General features: G+C 37.8%; 1 protein-coding gene across 2 annotated transcripts in view; it reads left to right on the forward strand.

The window, feature by feature from the left end:
- mgat4c (mgat4 family member C) overlaps positions 1–16,709 on the forward strand; it is a 71,017-nt gene that overhangs the window by 25,505 nt on the left and 28,803 nt on the right. The window lies entirely within an intron of this gene.

Here is a 16,709-nt window from a genome sequence, read left to right on the forward strand (position 1 = left end):
AATGTTTCTGATATGGCCATGCTGAAGTAACATATAAGTAAACTCTTAGGAATTAAGTGTTCCTTTGATCTTTATGAACTGAGAATAGCAACGTGTTTGCAGAGCTCCTGAACATAAATAATGTATGAATCCCATTTCGGTACTATAGTCGATCAAGTGCACTGTGTTGTTGTGAGTGAACAAATGCATCAACGTTCCAATGTATTCAGATTGTGTGTGTGAATGATACTTTCAAGATTAAATTTTAGGCAGTGACTATGTGGAATATAGCTAAATGCCTGTTTTGATGTCTATATAAATGTAAATCTGTTCTATCATTTGTAATGAAAGACTGGTATTTTTTCAATTTGTATGCTTCATGCATAATTGGTATATGTTTGTCCCCAGGCAGTAAGATGATCATTAATCAGGAAACAAAAAAAATCTTGCTTTTAAAAGTGATGAGTAGTACTTATTCATTACTGGAGACCTACTGGCTACAGATTAAGGCAGCCTGTATTATTTGTGGATGTATCTAGGATGGCAGATTGCAGAAGTTTCAGGGAAGAGAATACAGACAGAAAATATATTCCTAACACATTGCAGATGGATAGGTTAAGGTGCAGTTAGTGATGTGGCATTTTTTTGCGCTCACTTTTAGAGATGTCTTACTTAAAATGAAAGTGGATGGCTATGGGGTGATAGTATTTTATTGTCAGAATCTTTGAACATTTGTAAATGTGCAAAGGCTGTTGAAAGATTTGCTCAGAAGGAATTGTATCCTGTAGATATGTAATGGAAACAAGGGGGGGCATAATCTTAAGATTAAAGATAGGCCATTTAGGAGTGAAATCAAGAAGCATTTTAAAAATAATAATAATAGTAATCCTTGCATTTGACATAGCGCTTTTCACATCTTCTACACGTCTTAAAGCGCTTCACAGAATATACTGTAAAGTGAATTGACTGTATATTTGTGGGCGAAACACAGCAACATTTTGTCACGCAAAGGCTAATGGAAATCTGGAACTCTCTGCCCCAAAAGGCTGTGGATGCTGGTTCCATTCAAATTTTCAAGACTGAGGTGAATAGGTTTTTGTTAGGTAAGGGTATAAAGGGATATGAAGCAAAGAAGGGAAATTGGAGATGAGCTACTGCAGATCAGCCAAGATTTAATAGAATGACGGAAAAGGCTTGAGGGTCTGAATGGCCTACTCCTGTGTTCCTATAAAACCAAGGAATTGGTCTTACAAAGTTTATAATAATCCCTGCATTTGATATAGTGTTATAATTTGATATGAGGTCCATAACAAGAGAAACTCCCTTCTCTTTTTTGAATAGTACAATAGGATCTTTAACATCCACATCAACACAGAGCAGGGCTTTTAGTTCAATGTATCACTGAACTTTGACGCCTCCAATACTACTGCTCTCCCTCCAGCACTACACTGCAGTGTCAGCCTCAAGAAGAACAACAAATTGCATTTATATAACGCCTTTCACATCATGAGGACGTCCCAAAGCAATGGGACGTCCTTGCCTTGGAAAGGGGGAAATGTAGTTTTATTGATGGAGCAGTATCCCCATCAAATAAGTATTTTATTTCACAATAAATATGATAAATATTAATTGTACGTGCAGTTAGAACTGTTCAGGGAGTGGCTTAAACATGGAAAGGAAACATCTGAAGCTCAGGCGCAGAATGCATTTGATAAAATCAATTTAAGGAGGTAGAAGAGAGAAATACAGAGAAGAAATATCAATTCTCTCTTAAACATTAGGGAGTCATTTGATACTGTTCATTTTTGTTCACTGACAAGTCAGAGCACCCAAATCCATAAAAGTATCAAACAAGGAATACAATACCATAATAGGAAAATTACATCAGACTTGACTAGAAGTATTTGTACTTTAATACCAAACACACAGTTGCTGCTTTGTGCAGAGCAGAGATGCAAATGACTATTTGGTGATGAGGTCCTGACTAACCATGTATTTCCCCATGCCTTCTGGGCAGTGCATTCCACATTCTCACAGTAATTGTGTACAGAAAGTTTTCTGGATTCACTTTTAGCCAGCTTAGCTCTAATTGCACCTACTTTTACTTGTCCTTCATTACCTCTTGTGAGGTACCTGTGGCCTCCACCATCGGATGCATTATTCATTACCAAAGACATAAAATCCCGAGTGACTGTGAAAACAATAATCTTTATTCCTCCCTCCCCAGCTTTCTCTATTAATAAATGACATCCAGCTGGTCTTAATTTTCCTTTTGACAGGAAAAGATGTATCTGCATGATTAGCCGAGCAAGGAACTCTAAACTATTATCAATTACACTAATTAAAGTCAAATAGAAAGAACACTCGTCTTTGTTCACAAAATTTAGATGCTGTAAATCCGTGCATTTAGTGACTCCTCTTATTTTATGTGATCCAGTGTGATGTCGGGCTTGATCCATTCTTCTTAATTATTTTAGACAATGCTCAAGCATAGCAAATGGGTTTTAAATTGACATCTCTACCCCACAATAAAACATTGAAGTAACGTAAAATAAAACCCAATGAAGGCAATACCGCCCAACAACTACTTGCACAGAACATATGTCAGGATCACAGGAACAGAAGTAGGCCATTTTCCAAACCCTTGAGCCTGTTTCCAGAGGGAGGGTTGAAAAAATGTAAGTGGGATTTGGTGATACAGTGGGTCCCTTCACCTCTCGAACTTGGATTTGAATCTAAGATGAAAAGTTGTGACATGGGAGTCAGTGCCTGCAATGGGCAAATCTATTTTCTAGTGTTTAACATCATTCAACTTACTAAACAAGAATAAAGGAGATTAAGCCCACCCACCTTGGCACTCGCTTGACATTCCTTTTGTTTGCAGAATCTACACAGACTATTTACCTTACATACGGCTTTAATTCCACAGCCGTCTGATGAATCGGAAATATGTCCATTTCCTCAATAAGTGCTTCAATCAAGTGATGTTTCATTATACAACACAAGATACAATGTAATCCAATTCCTGAAATCATACATTTCTGTGGCTTCTTTAGCTGAACAATCACTTCCTTGCGTTCTCTGTGCTTGCCTCCACACAAAATCTATCTTTAGATTCATTGAAGTAATTCCCATGAAATTAAAAATAAACCTCTTTAATACTTTTTCTTTCCAGCAAGGAATTGTTGGGCTCCCTTCACCTCTTTGCATAGCTCAATGTCTGAACTCTTGAACCGTCTTAATTGCCATACTTAATTGCCCTACAGTTTTTTTGCGACACTTTATAAGTGAGGTGAGAAACACCAGTCAAAATTCTCCACATGTGATCAGATCACACTGCTTTGTTTAGTGCCAGAGTGTCTTTTTCCTGAGTTTTAATCTGGGAATCTTCTTTATCATCTTAAATGATCTATTTACACCTGCAATCATGGAGATGCAGCACCATGATTAGAAGCTAGCTATGCGGTTTTAGCTGGAGAAACTCCAGCAGTACCTCAATGTACACTCTGAAGTCACCAAGCCTCAAATGTTAGGTAAAACAGGTGCCTCACCTCAGCCAGAGAGTGTTTGCATTCCATTGCTGACACAGGGAAATTTCCATGCGTATGTGCTGTAATATGTGGAACTCTCAGTCTGATTGGGATACTCTGAAGCACGGTGATGGGTTTCTGCATGTGTCAGACACTTGCCTGATCAAAAAAAAATTAGGAGCATCAACCAGCACATCTGAATATTTTACCTGGTCCCATCTTACTTATTTAACCAAAATATACCAGATTTGGGAATATATTGATCGATTAGTCCATTATTGGTTGTTAGTTGGTTAAACTCCAACAGTAACCCATACTTCCAATGCATACTTTGAGGTTCCAGGATTTGGCTCTTGTAGATTCCAGTATTAGGTGAGTAGGATGTACCCCTTAGGGAAGAGAATATGGACTTCATTCCAGTATTTGATGAGTAATAATAATAATAATAATCCTTGCATTTGATATAGCGCTTTTCACGTCTTCGAGACGTCCCAAAGCGCTTCACAGAATATACTGTAAAGTGAATTGACTGTATATTTGTGGGCGAACGCAGCAGCCAACTGCGCACAGCAATGTCCCACAGACAGTCATGGATTGAAAATGACCAATTTATTATTGTTTTTTTTTGAGGAATTATTATTAGGCGTGTGGAGTATGGAAACTTGCCAAGGTTTCGCCCTCTGCCTGGAATTGAACTCAAGTCTCTCACTTGAAAAGAGAGTGCTCTAACCACTGAGCTACAGGAGTAGGATGCACCCCTCAGGGAAGAGAGTATGGACTTCATTCCATATTAAGGGAAATTTCAGTGTGTAGAATACTCTGAAGCATGGTGATGGGTTTCTTTGTGAGTCTGATATCCAGCTGACCTAACAAATCTTATCCCTGGTACACTGGATTGGACTCATTTAGTCTTACAAGAAATTTTACTTTTGACTGCGAGTGAGGGCAAGATTTTTGCAATTGCATGCAATTCAACTCAAGTGTGGAAATGAAAGCAAGACAAGCCTGATGGGTTTAATACTTCCCTTGTTATCTTATTCCTCAAAGCCATGAGGGAATAATGTTAGAAAGATCTTTCTTGCTGCTTTGAAAAGATAACTTCAATGATGATGCATGCTCATTGTGTATTTTCTTCTTTTTAATAAAATGTGATGACAGTATATTGTACTTCTAGTCATTTGAAGTAAAATGTTGTTGTTCATTGATAGTAATTGGTGAAGCAATAAAATCACTGCATCACTTTCAGCCCTGAACCTCCAGTTAACTTTCAAATCCTCTGAGATTATTTTGTTTCTTCATGCAGTGAAGAAAGATCTTTATTTTCAGTTCCAGACCAATTGTTCCTTCAAAGCCATGAACCTCAATACTTAATTATCAAAGTTGATTTCAATAGAGAGGAGTTCCCTGGAGATGTAACCACCATTGTTACATTAAGCTCCTGCCTTCTTTTCGTGAATCAAAGAGATTTTTGGGGGGGTTTAGCCAGGTATGGGAAACCCATCACCATGCTTAAGAGTATCCAAACCAAATGGAGAGTTCCATGCATCCCACCTCTGTATGGAAATTCCTATGATATTTATGGGAATGGAATGTACACTTTCCCTGGGGAGGATGCATCCTGCTTACCTAATTCTGGAGAGTATTATTTGCAGGTTGACAAGAACCAAAGCTTAGGGCCCCCAGAATGTGCGTTGGGGATACTGTTATAGTTTGACCAGCTAAGTATTGGAAGCATTCTTTGGATTTTTTTAATTGGGAACCATTCTACCCATTATGGCTTTGGCTTGCAAGGTTAACAGGAGCTGAATGGGAAGAATCCCTGCCCCCCAGTTACTGCTCTGCCCTTCCAAGTCCTGCGGATGAGCCAGTCTGGCTGGGCTGTCATCAGCAGTGCCCTGGAATACTGCGGACCTGCTTGACTCAGAAACAGGACTACAGAGACCACCACAGAGGGTTGGCTTGATTCTGATATTCCGTTGGCAAACAAGTCGTTATGGAGCAAGTTCAGCTCCAAGGAGTCACCCCACTTACTACCCCACAAGAAGGATAATCACTTAGTGATCATTTGACATTGGACGAGCATAATTTAGAGCCCTCACTAGATGAACGGTAGGTATCAGGAACTCCAGGTGAGCTTCCTGGTGGACAACACAGCTCAGCATGAACTGCTTGAGATCATTGTTGCCATCTCCCTGTCCACAGCTTGGACACACATCCCCTCACTTTGAGCATGATGTTGATTCCACCAGTTGGAGATGCAGAGCTTGAGCAGCTGTTGCTTACCTCTCTGAAAACCAATCAAGGTGGATTCCGACCCTTGGATATACAAACATGTGTTCATGAACCTGGACTCCAGCAGCTATAATCCCAAGTCTCATAGTTTCCTATCAGCTATCTAATAGATATCTAAGAGAACAGTACTATATGATTTATAATTGTATAGCTCCTTTCATGTCTGGGGGATGTCTCAAAGCTCATTACAATGTCGGGTGGGAACCTGAGCTGGGGATGAGCTGAGGGGGGTGGGAGCTAAAAGGGGTGGTGAGGGGAAAGGTAACCAAAACACTGTCAAAGAAGTATAATAAGCACAGTCAAATAATTATTGATCTGGGAAGTGCAGATAACATTAAAGGGCTTCTTTATTTTGCAGAACTGTTTCAGTCTCCATTGTCTTGTGTATTCCAATAGTCTGCCTCCACCATCTCTTTTCAGAGCTCTACATAGTCATCCTACTGATCAGTCAGAATGATGTACTGTCTCACAGCTTGCGGTCACATTCAGCTTAACCTTTTATCCCTTCTCAGTCAACCCTATTACTTATTCAGCCGTGTGTCGTCTGTGCTACATCAAAGGTTAGTACCCATTTCACGATACTGAAGATGATCTTACTCAGAAAATACTGAGTGTAAAACGTAATATCTGTAAACTAGATTTGGGTCACTTATTGTAACTGCTGGTTTGCGAATATCAAGTTGTGAGATTCATAATCCAACAAATTGCAAATCAACAAAGGCCAAAAAAGGAAGTGAGGAGTAAAACACAAGCCCTCTATTGGATTTTGTCAGTTTGGAATCTGCTACTCCATATGCTCGAGATAAAATTAGTCATTCAAACCCATTGCTGTTTGTGGGACATTACTGTGTCCAAATTGGCTGTCACTTTGGCCTATAAAATACTCAGTCTGTCTTCCAACAGCTGTCACCTCAAGTCTCATAATTTCCTATCAGCTATTTGATGGACATCTGAAGAGAACCAATACTCTACAATGTACACTTCATAGTAAATCCGATGAATCTCTTTGAAACATCCTTCTGGTGTAAAAGTTACTAAATAAATTGTGAAGATTATTTAGGTTATCTATTATTTATTGAATCTCAACATCCAATCATCAGAAGTGCAGTTAGCAACTCAAAATCTTTTTAACTTCTCTTCGTGCTCTTGTACAACATTAAACTATAATTGAATTTGGAATAAAAATAATTTTATTTTCAAATGCCATTAACCAATGTGTTCAAGCACTTTTTACACATGATACAATTATTCTATTTTAATTGTAAATGGTTTCTTGTACCAACTCTCCTCTGCTTAACTAGAAGAAGCTCCATCTCAATGTCATTGCATTTGAAGCCTTCAGTCTGTAGATCAAAATGCTAACCTCTGCTCAATCTGACATTTGAAGGACTAACAAGCTCGACCAGTTAAGGAGATAGGCTGACATAGCATTTATGGATCTAACATTTTGGGTGTGCTCTACAGTCCAGGTTCACTGTCTGTCATGTCAATTAGATTTTACCCGACTCAACGACGCTTGTGTGGATAACCTTTTTCTTAAGCAGATGTGATACATCTCCTTGGAGCCAGAATGATGACGTACGTATCAAACTGCATTGTCTTAAATATACAAAGTGTAAAAAAAATGTCTTTTAGATTAGAGCATGATGTAGTTCAATATTTTCACCTTTCCAGAAGGTCTGATGCAAACTATTCTGGAAGAGTGATATGTTTTGTTTCATAGATGTTGTTTAATAATGTTGTTGACTTGAACATCATTGAAAAACATTGCACTGAGGATAATGCAAAATACTGTATTTGTAGTCACTGTGCAATTTAAGTGGTTCACTTGTGCTATCCTGCCATGAATCAATCTTAAACACGTGAGTTTGCTACTAAAGTAACTGCTGACTTGTACATTTTTAGAATCCTAAATTCAAATATTGTTACAGCACAGAATCAGCCTAGTTGACTCATCCAGTCTGTGCTGATGTCTCTCCACACAACCACCTAAACTAATCAACTAATCCTGCTCTCCTGCTCACCTAATACTGGAATATACTTTCTTTTACATTCATCTTTCGCAGAGTCCAAATAAATTGGCTCTACTTAATTTCTACTTAGTTTCTGTGGAAACGCTGAACCCAAGCAACTTCACTTGTGTCAAATAGATATAAGGCAGAGAAATTTAGATCTGAATCACTAATTTACTCTTTCTGGCTTCTGAATATTTGGAACTCCCTACGATATGAAGTATTGGTTCCTTCAGCAATTATACCATGATTTATATTCTTGAAAATACAAATGTTTCAGTGCATATGTGATGACAAAAAGTCCTTTTTTTTAGCGCACTGATTTATTCCCATTTCTTGATTGGCTTCCTCTCCCCAGCTCATTGAGTGATAGTGAGCGTATTATAAAATAGTTGCTACTTTGCTAGTGGCATAGTGGCAGTTAATTGCTCAAGACTTGGTGCAATGCGCAGATGCAGTGCTGCAAAACACATCTATTATCAAGTGTAGTTTCCAATCTTTTCTTTACTATTCCAATGTACAGTCTGTACATCTGACCTTGCAGTACATAGGGAATTGTATGATTTGGGTTCATGACTATGTTTAATTGGATTGAGACTGCTAGGATTCAATTAATCTGTTGGTTTTAATAAACATCAGATTGAAGAGATCTTTACAGACTGTCTTCTCTGGACTGGATTCAAACCAGGTCCCAGAGATGTATTAACAGCATCTGAAACTACAGGCTTTATGATGACAAGCATACACATGAAATATGCAGTCAATCAAATTTGTTTTTTTAAAGAGGAACATTGTACCAAATCCTTGGATTATATCTCATTTCCTCCTCACAAGAGACTTTTGCAAGAAGCTAGCCCTTCTACAACCACAACAATTTGCACTTACATAGAGCCTTTCACATGTCTACAACTGCTTTACAGAGACAGTTGAAGTGCGAGCAGAATGGGAAATAAGGCGGGTTTGTTTTTTTGAGGGGGGGGGAGGGGGAAGGGGTGGCTGAAGACATATTGAAAGGGATTTAGAGGGAGATTTGAAAACAAAGAGGGAGGGAGCCAGGTGGAGATAATTCTGAATAAAGTTCCAGAGAGTGAAAGATAAGCGTTTGAAAGATGACCCATTGATACTGATGCATGAAGGAACCCAGCGTTGAAAGAGTAGAAGATGTGGGACTCTGTGGGACACCTCCCAGCATGGAGAGTGCTACATAAATGTAAGTTGTTGTTGTTGTGTGAGCAACCTCCAGAGATCACAGAGGTAGGATTAGGCAAATTAGTGGGCGTCATTTAATTTTATTTATTTAATCTCATGTTTCCAGCATATTTAATCTTATCTATGTTCCTATTATAGCATCAACCTGTTTTACATAGAATGATATAGCATGGAATTAGGCTATTTGGTTCAACAAGTCCATGACATTATTTATAGTCTACATGAGCCTCCACCCTTCCTATCCTATTGAACCCTTCATAATTTTAAACACCTCTACCAGGTCCCCTCTAAAATGTCTCATCTCTAGAGATAAAAGCTCCAATCTGTCAAATCTTTCTTGGTAGGTGTATCCACTCATCCCTGGTAACATGCTTGTAAATCTATGCCACGCTCTCTCCAATACTATAATATCCATCCTGTAAATATGGTGACTGTTTGTCAAATAATTCCAGTATTGAGGCCTCAGCCACACTTCCTGAAGACCCATTCCAGTTATTGATCACTTTCTGTGTATTCTCACTGCTTCTATCAGTCAACACAATCCACTCTTCATTCGGGAAAGCGGGCTAAGCTAAACTGTAGACTTTCAATGGTGTTCTGTGCTCATACAGCTAGTCCTACATTCGTAAAGATGAACTGGATACGTCTTGCAATGTTCCTCTCAATATTTAAGGTAGGCTTTTGTTAGACTTTGGCTAAAAGACAGAATTACCCTGAGTTTGGATAAAGCTGTGTTTACAGATGAGAGGTTAATATGTGTTAGAAAGGGAGGCATTACATGTGTGTAACAGGTCTGCGATTACAAATAAATAATAATTCCTAAATTTGATATTGCGCCTTTCTTTTTTAGACGTTTTAGGACGTCTAAAAGCACGTCACAGAATATACTGTAAAGTGTATTTTGTAAGCATATATTCAATTCTCAGAAAAGTAACAACAAAACGCTAAAAGATCTTCTTTATCTCAATCACTCTTATGATTTTGTGCACTAAATCCATTGTAAGTGGAAATCAATATTTATTGAAAGATTAACTGAAACAAAACATGGAAAACAAGAACCAAGAGTTACGCCATAATTCACAATTGCCCTCTCAATAACCTCCACACCTAGATAGCAGGTGCTTGAGAACTAACAATGGTGATGATCTATTTCCTGCAATGCAAACTGGTTTCAGTCAGTAGCGTTATGCCTCTTGGTTTGCAAATTGGGCACTGTCAGCCGAGCAGATTGGTGATATTATCAATCCGATGACTATACGAATCTACCATCTGTTATCCTCCTTCATGCACATTCGGGATGTTGCCAGTCAGATCCTTCTAGAAATTCTCTAATAGATACCCTGGTGGAAATATTGAGCTTCCTTCAAGTGCAATTGGGTCAATCTGTTTGGAGGCTAATCTTAGGGCTCCTTGTGGTGGGTGTTCCCTTTCTCCAAACTTGTTCAAATTTTTGTTAGTTTTACAAAGTTGGTAAGTGGTCAGGTTACTTGCCCTGATTCTTAGTGGTAAAAATATCCATTTCATATAATCACCTTGTTTGTTAAAGACTTTAAAAAACTGTATTTTGTTTAAACACTGAAGAAAACAGACTTCCAAACTAAAACTAAATTTAAGAATTTTCCAAAATTTTGCTCAATCTGGTATTAAGGCTCTGAAAGATTGAGCGCTATTTGTTTATCCGCAATACAGAAAACAAATCATATTGCAAACTAAATTCAATGAAGTATTAAAGTCAGGGCTAAAGTCAGAATATTCTAGCACTCATCATTTGATTCCCCATTTAATTTCTTCTTTCATATAAAAGGTGATTTGTTTTGTGTCATTTAATTCATAAAAATAATTGGACAAAATTTTGGCTTATGCCTCAGCGACCAAAACTCTGCAGTGCTGGAGGTGCGCCTTTAGGGCGCACTAAAGAGATTGAATACGATGTTTGGAGATCTGATTCGATTGATTTGCTAATATAGCCCAGTTTCAATTGTAGTCTGCTATATCCATTGACAACTTCTACTTAAACTGCCCTCTTTCTTTCCCCAGCACGCATACTCCTCATGCCAAGCAGCGTAGATACCAATGTGCTACATAAAGCATTACATGGACTTTTTGTTCATATCAGTCCGTATGTATTACTGTTACTGTCACAGGGACTTTTGATGTAGTAGAGTACAGACCCAGTAGATTTGTAATAAGTGTTAATCTAACAGTCTCGTAACCATAAAATCTTGCTTCAAATTTTCTGTATATGTAGTTAATGGGGGGGGGGGGGGAGTAGGGGGCAAAGAGAAGGGAGAACGGATTTCTGAAAAGATAGCAGCTTGATTTATTTAGTGAGGTCTGCTTCTTACTTTGTGGTTTAATTGATGTTTTGAACATTATGCACAAATCCATTATGGATGAGTTTAATTCAAAGTGGGAAATGCAAACTTGTTCTAATTCTACAATAGAAAGGATTCCTGCCAAAATTACAATATTCACTGCAGCCAACCTGTGACAAAGCCAGAAAATATAAGTTGCTTTCATTTTTCAAAGCATCCTGTCACATCCAAAAAGCACTTTACACAAATTTCTCTTGAGTGTAGCGACTGGTGATTGTAGGCAAAGGTGACAGACATTTTGTAGACAGCAAAGTCCTACAAATAGCCATGGGCTGAACCACTGACTTTACCTAATGAATTGTTGGTCTGGACACTGGGAAAAACTCATTGGATCTTACCATCCATTTGAACATACAAACCCGACCTTAGTTTAACCTCCCATTTGAATGATGACACTTCCGACAGTATTGCATTCTCCCAGCACTGCTCTACAGTGTCAGCCTAGACTATGAGCTCAAGTGCCAAGGTGAATCTTGAACCTCCAATCTGTTCAAGAGGCAAGAGTAGTACCAATTGTGGCAAGTTGACAGCCCCACAACGACAGACAAGACTATTTTAGCCGTGAGCATTCAGAATTTAACATATTTTGAGGCTGTTAAGAATGCTAACTCATTCTTTCTGAAGAATGTTAGGAACAAAGATACATTGCATAATGATACCAACTGGAAAAAGCAACACGGTTTTAAGCAGGTACATATTTTGATAGATTAAAATTATTATTTGCAGCTTCAAAAAGTATTTCCATGTTCCATTCAATTTTGCTTAATTCATAACAAAATGGAATAACATAGATATTGATAAATTTAACAGCTTGTGATGAATTCACAAATTATGCATGTAGCCTACAATGAAGTGTGGGGAATTAGCATGTGTTCGGTGTAGATTCCGAATATTTTGCTGATTTTTTTTATTATTGAACTATTTTGTGTTTAAGAATTTAAAAGAAAAATGATCTGATATGTTGATAATTTGAATCCAATGTTATTAAAAGGCAGAACATTAAGAAAATGTTCATTCATTTGCTAAAAGGGAGTTTACAGAGGAGTTTATTTTCTATTCATTGGCTGAAGTCCTTTATGTGAATTTTGCATTTGTTGACAACTGTGTCAACATTAAAAAACGTCAGGATTCTAGCAGCAATTTCTAATCAATCAGATCCAAATGTATTCCTAGTCCCCAGTCTCTCCAATGTGAAAGACTTTATCTTAATCACACAGACTTTGTGATCAAGATTAAAACACATTTCTACAGTAAAATGATAATGGAATGAAAAGAAAGGGAGGTAATATTTATATCCCTCCATCGTTTTCTATTACATGTTTATTGTTAGTGTAACCACATTTGCAGAAGAAATACTGTAGAAACCATTGGACTCATAAATGTGTGGCAAAAGCCAAGATATAAAGGGCAATAAAATATATTATTCAATATCTCAGTGCAATTTGCAGTTCTAATATAAAATATAAAACCCTAGCACTCCTATTGATTTTTTTTTAAAAATCTTAGTTACATCTAATAGCACAAGCCCTAAAATTTCAGCTTAGTCAATGGATTAGTGAGTTCCTAGAGGAAGTAACATTTATTATTTCTGATGCCTCTAAAAAAAACCTTGTTTGTGTAAACTTGTGACTTGCTTATAACAGGACAAAATAAACCAATTCAATTTTTTATAATTGTGCTATTTATGGATATAAACCCATGATTATATTGCACGCATAATTTAGTGTCTGCGGCCCATCATTGCAATTGCCTACTTTTGCTTAAACAATAATACATATATACAACCTGTATACACTGATTCCCATTTCCAACTCATTCAGACGTGATCTCAGGTCTTTACTATCATAAAGATATGGTCACAAAATGTGCTATTTATTGTTAGAAACTGATATTGGCCAGTCACCTTTAAAAGTGGCACAAAGTTAAGATATCTTGGTTATAGCAACAATGTGCAATGTAGCTTGCATAAGTGCTTCTGAAGTAGCGCACAAAACTACAGTGTTTACAAATAAAAGCATACCCTTTGAGAGGATGTCAGAAATGTCATTTACAAGTGAGACTTTTGCCAGATATAGACCAGATTGCAAAAACCCATTTTCTGTTTGCTGATTCAAGCAACACTTAAAAATTGTCATTTTAGCCATTCTGTAATTTGATTTGTTTTTTTGTAAAGTGCAGTGTGTTCATTTTTTCCGGTGATGAAAAGTATTACCATAAGTGCAACTGCTGCTTTATGCCCGTGTAGTTAATGAAAGTCCTTCTGACACTTACCATTCAAACCACCTTTTAGTTCTTTACTTCATTGACTGCGGAACATTTGATATTGCATTTTGTTTCAGTTAATTTATTCCAATACTGTATTGTCACTGCTGCAAGGATTGACTTGCAAAATTCAAACACGATCCTTTGTGCACCTAAAATAACAATGTCCATCAATGCTCCATAAGGCATTTTAATCTCATCCAACCATATATTACGAAAAATAACTGACATTTGGGTGATATCCTGGTACAGGTTAGAGTGGACCTTGGTCTCATAGGGCAACCTGGAACGAGACCATTCCAATGAGTGAAGCTCTTGTTCAGCTCCATCACTTATTCATTCGGGTACATTCACCATCAGTCATTTGTTATGAATGAGTGAATCATAGGTTGAACTGTGGGATGTCCCCTTTAAGAGGTTTCCACTGTATTGCACAAACCACACAGTTTGTATGTGTGAACCAGCAATCTAGGGGAAGAAGGGGGAAAGAAGATGTCTGAAGCAGACCTTTAATAGAATGCAGACTTCCCCAGCAGGAATAATTGGCTTTTCCACAGTTATTTGTTTCTGGAGCAGCCTAATAAAACTAAGGCTCATCAAGAAGAAATGGTCTTAACTGACAAACAGCTATATAGTTAGAGATTAATGCTATGTGGAATTACTTAACAAATGGATGGTTGTATAAGAAAAGGACAGCATCTGTGCTGTCAGCTGTGCCATGTGCAAATGGATTTCATAAGTATCAGTGAAGACATTTAAGCATCTGCTGGAGGGCCTGTATTCATTGTAACTGTGGCTGCACAAGTTACAGTCTGAAACTGAAAGGTACGGTTAGAGACATCGCATGCAGTGGGTAGTCTGATTATCTTCATTTCAGTCATAATTTATTTCACATTTGTTTAGTAGTGTTTTTTTCCTGGATTTAATTTTATAGTCACAGAATAATTGTATTTCATCCCTGTCAGTGTAAAAAGGAACAGTAGCATTCAGACGCCCTCTCTTTAGGGCTCCTGCCTTTCCTTTCTATTTGCTGCTCGTTCTTCTGTGTGAGGATGACTCGCAGTGAAGAGGCAGCCCAAGTAAAACAGAATCCACTAATATTGTCAGCACTTATGTTCTAATTTCTATTGTATAAGCTGTTGATATGTTTCCTTTGGTTATTAGCCCCGAAAAAAGAATTGTTTGTTGGTCTTGTTTATTCGTTCCACAGATTCTCCAAATCGAGTCCCAAAGTGTAAAAGCTGAGTAGAACTCTTTTGAATTATTCACTGCCCTAAATTATTTATGAGCTATAATAGCTTCTGTGCATGTGCGGCAGCTGAACCCTGATAGCTTCACATGACTTAGTTGGAGGTGATAATGTGAATATTGCTGCACTGGATGTGGAGAGCATTGAAATAAGGGGGCGGGGGAATACTGAGAGTATTACAAACCCTCCTTCATGCACAGAGGAATCTGGAATCTGAAATTAAAAAAATCTGCTTCCCCACTACAATGTAAAATGCAGAAGCCGAGCTGCATAATACGATTTAATTATAAAATGTAAATGAAACATTCCTCCTCCTACTTCTTAGGGTAAAGCCAAGTATTAAAACTCACAGGAGATGGTAATGCAAAGTCAAAGGGATGTGTTCCTTCGCTACTTTAATATTTGGATTTCAGAATCACTGTTCTGCTTAGCTTCACCCTCACATCTTCCTTGGAATCCACACACTGTGTTGTAAGCTGTTTAATGCGCTCCTAGACTTCAATTCATTTTCTATATGCAATTGAAACTTTGTACCTTTAGTCTGATTCCTTCAGCTGCTGAACTCACCATTTCAGTTGTTTGGTAAATGTTAACAGGGCATATATTTAAGCAAATTTTGTTTTGAATACTGTGGAAATGCACTATAAAGTATCAATATTGCTAATATGCCTATTTTCTATGATTCTTTTTCCTACTTAAAAAAAACTGTGCAGCAACTTCCTTTTTTGTATTATATCAGCATTAGGGATAGGGTGGGTGGGAGCTGCATTTCCAGTTGATCCTCTTCAGTTTAATATGTTGCTTACCTTCAGTAACTATGTTAGACTAGTTTATGAATTACAGTATGTTGGTTGATAGTAAGGCCATTGATCGCCTCTGCAGCATTGCATTGAAAATCTGACTGAGCCGTAACTTCAGAGTACCGCTGGGGAAGAGAGGGAGCAGTGGGTCATTTCTTCACTACACTCAATCCTAGCACTGCCAAGTTCTGGGCACATACTGCAGACTCACATCCACTATAGGCTGGATTGAGACTGTCACATCTCAATTCATCTAGAATCTTTAATAACCATTAATGAGAGAAGACTTCGGATTCCTTCTTTGTGCCCAAGATTTTTAATGGGTCTCCAGAGATGAAGGGCTTTGCTAGGCTGAGAGATTTTTCTTAGCCGGCTGTACCACTCTTTTTATTTATGAAAAGATAGCCAAAAGGAGCAAACACTCATCTGTTTAGATGTCTAATTTAAACAAGTGGTGACATATCTCTCATTACTGAAACTTGGCAAAAGTGTTTGATGATCACAAAATCAGCCTGGTGTTAAATTACAGGCTACTCCAACATCTGCAACTAATAATCATTGCATTTGATATTCCGCCTTTCACCTTGGGAGGACATCTCAAAGCACTTTGTACAATATACTATAAAGCATAGTGACTGTGTATTTTGTTAGAAAACTCAGCATCCAATTTTTACACAACATTGATCACAAGTAGTCGTGAAGTAAGTGAGTGACCAATTTTATTTGAGGGAGTGTTGGCCAAACACCAGGAGAAACTCTTTTTGAATAGTACCACTCTTTTTATTTATGAAAAGATGGCCAAAAGGAGCAAACATGCGACGTCCTCCCGACGTGAAAGGCGCTCAATAAATGTAATCTTGTTGTTGTTGTACCATGGGATCTTTAACTGAATCAGACAGATGAGATCTTAATTTAACAGTTTATTCGAAGCAGAATGGTACCTTGAACAATGCAGTGTCTGGCCTATATGAATTTCAAGTCCCTTTGTGGTGCTTAGACCC

This window comes from Callorhinchus milii, unplaced genomic scaffold (genome assembly GCF_018977255.1).
Source record: "Callorhinchus milii isolate IMCB2004 unplaced genomic scaffold, IMCB_Cmil_1.0 Scaffold5, whole genome shotgun sequence".
Lineage (NCBI taxonomy): Eukaryota > Metazoa > Chordata > Chondrichthyes > Chimaeriformes > Callorhinchidae > Callorhinchus > Callorhinchus milii.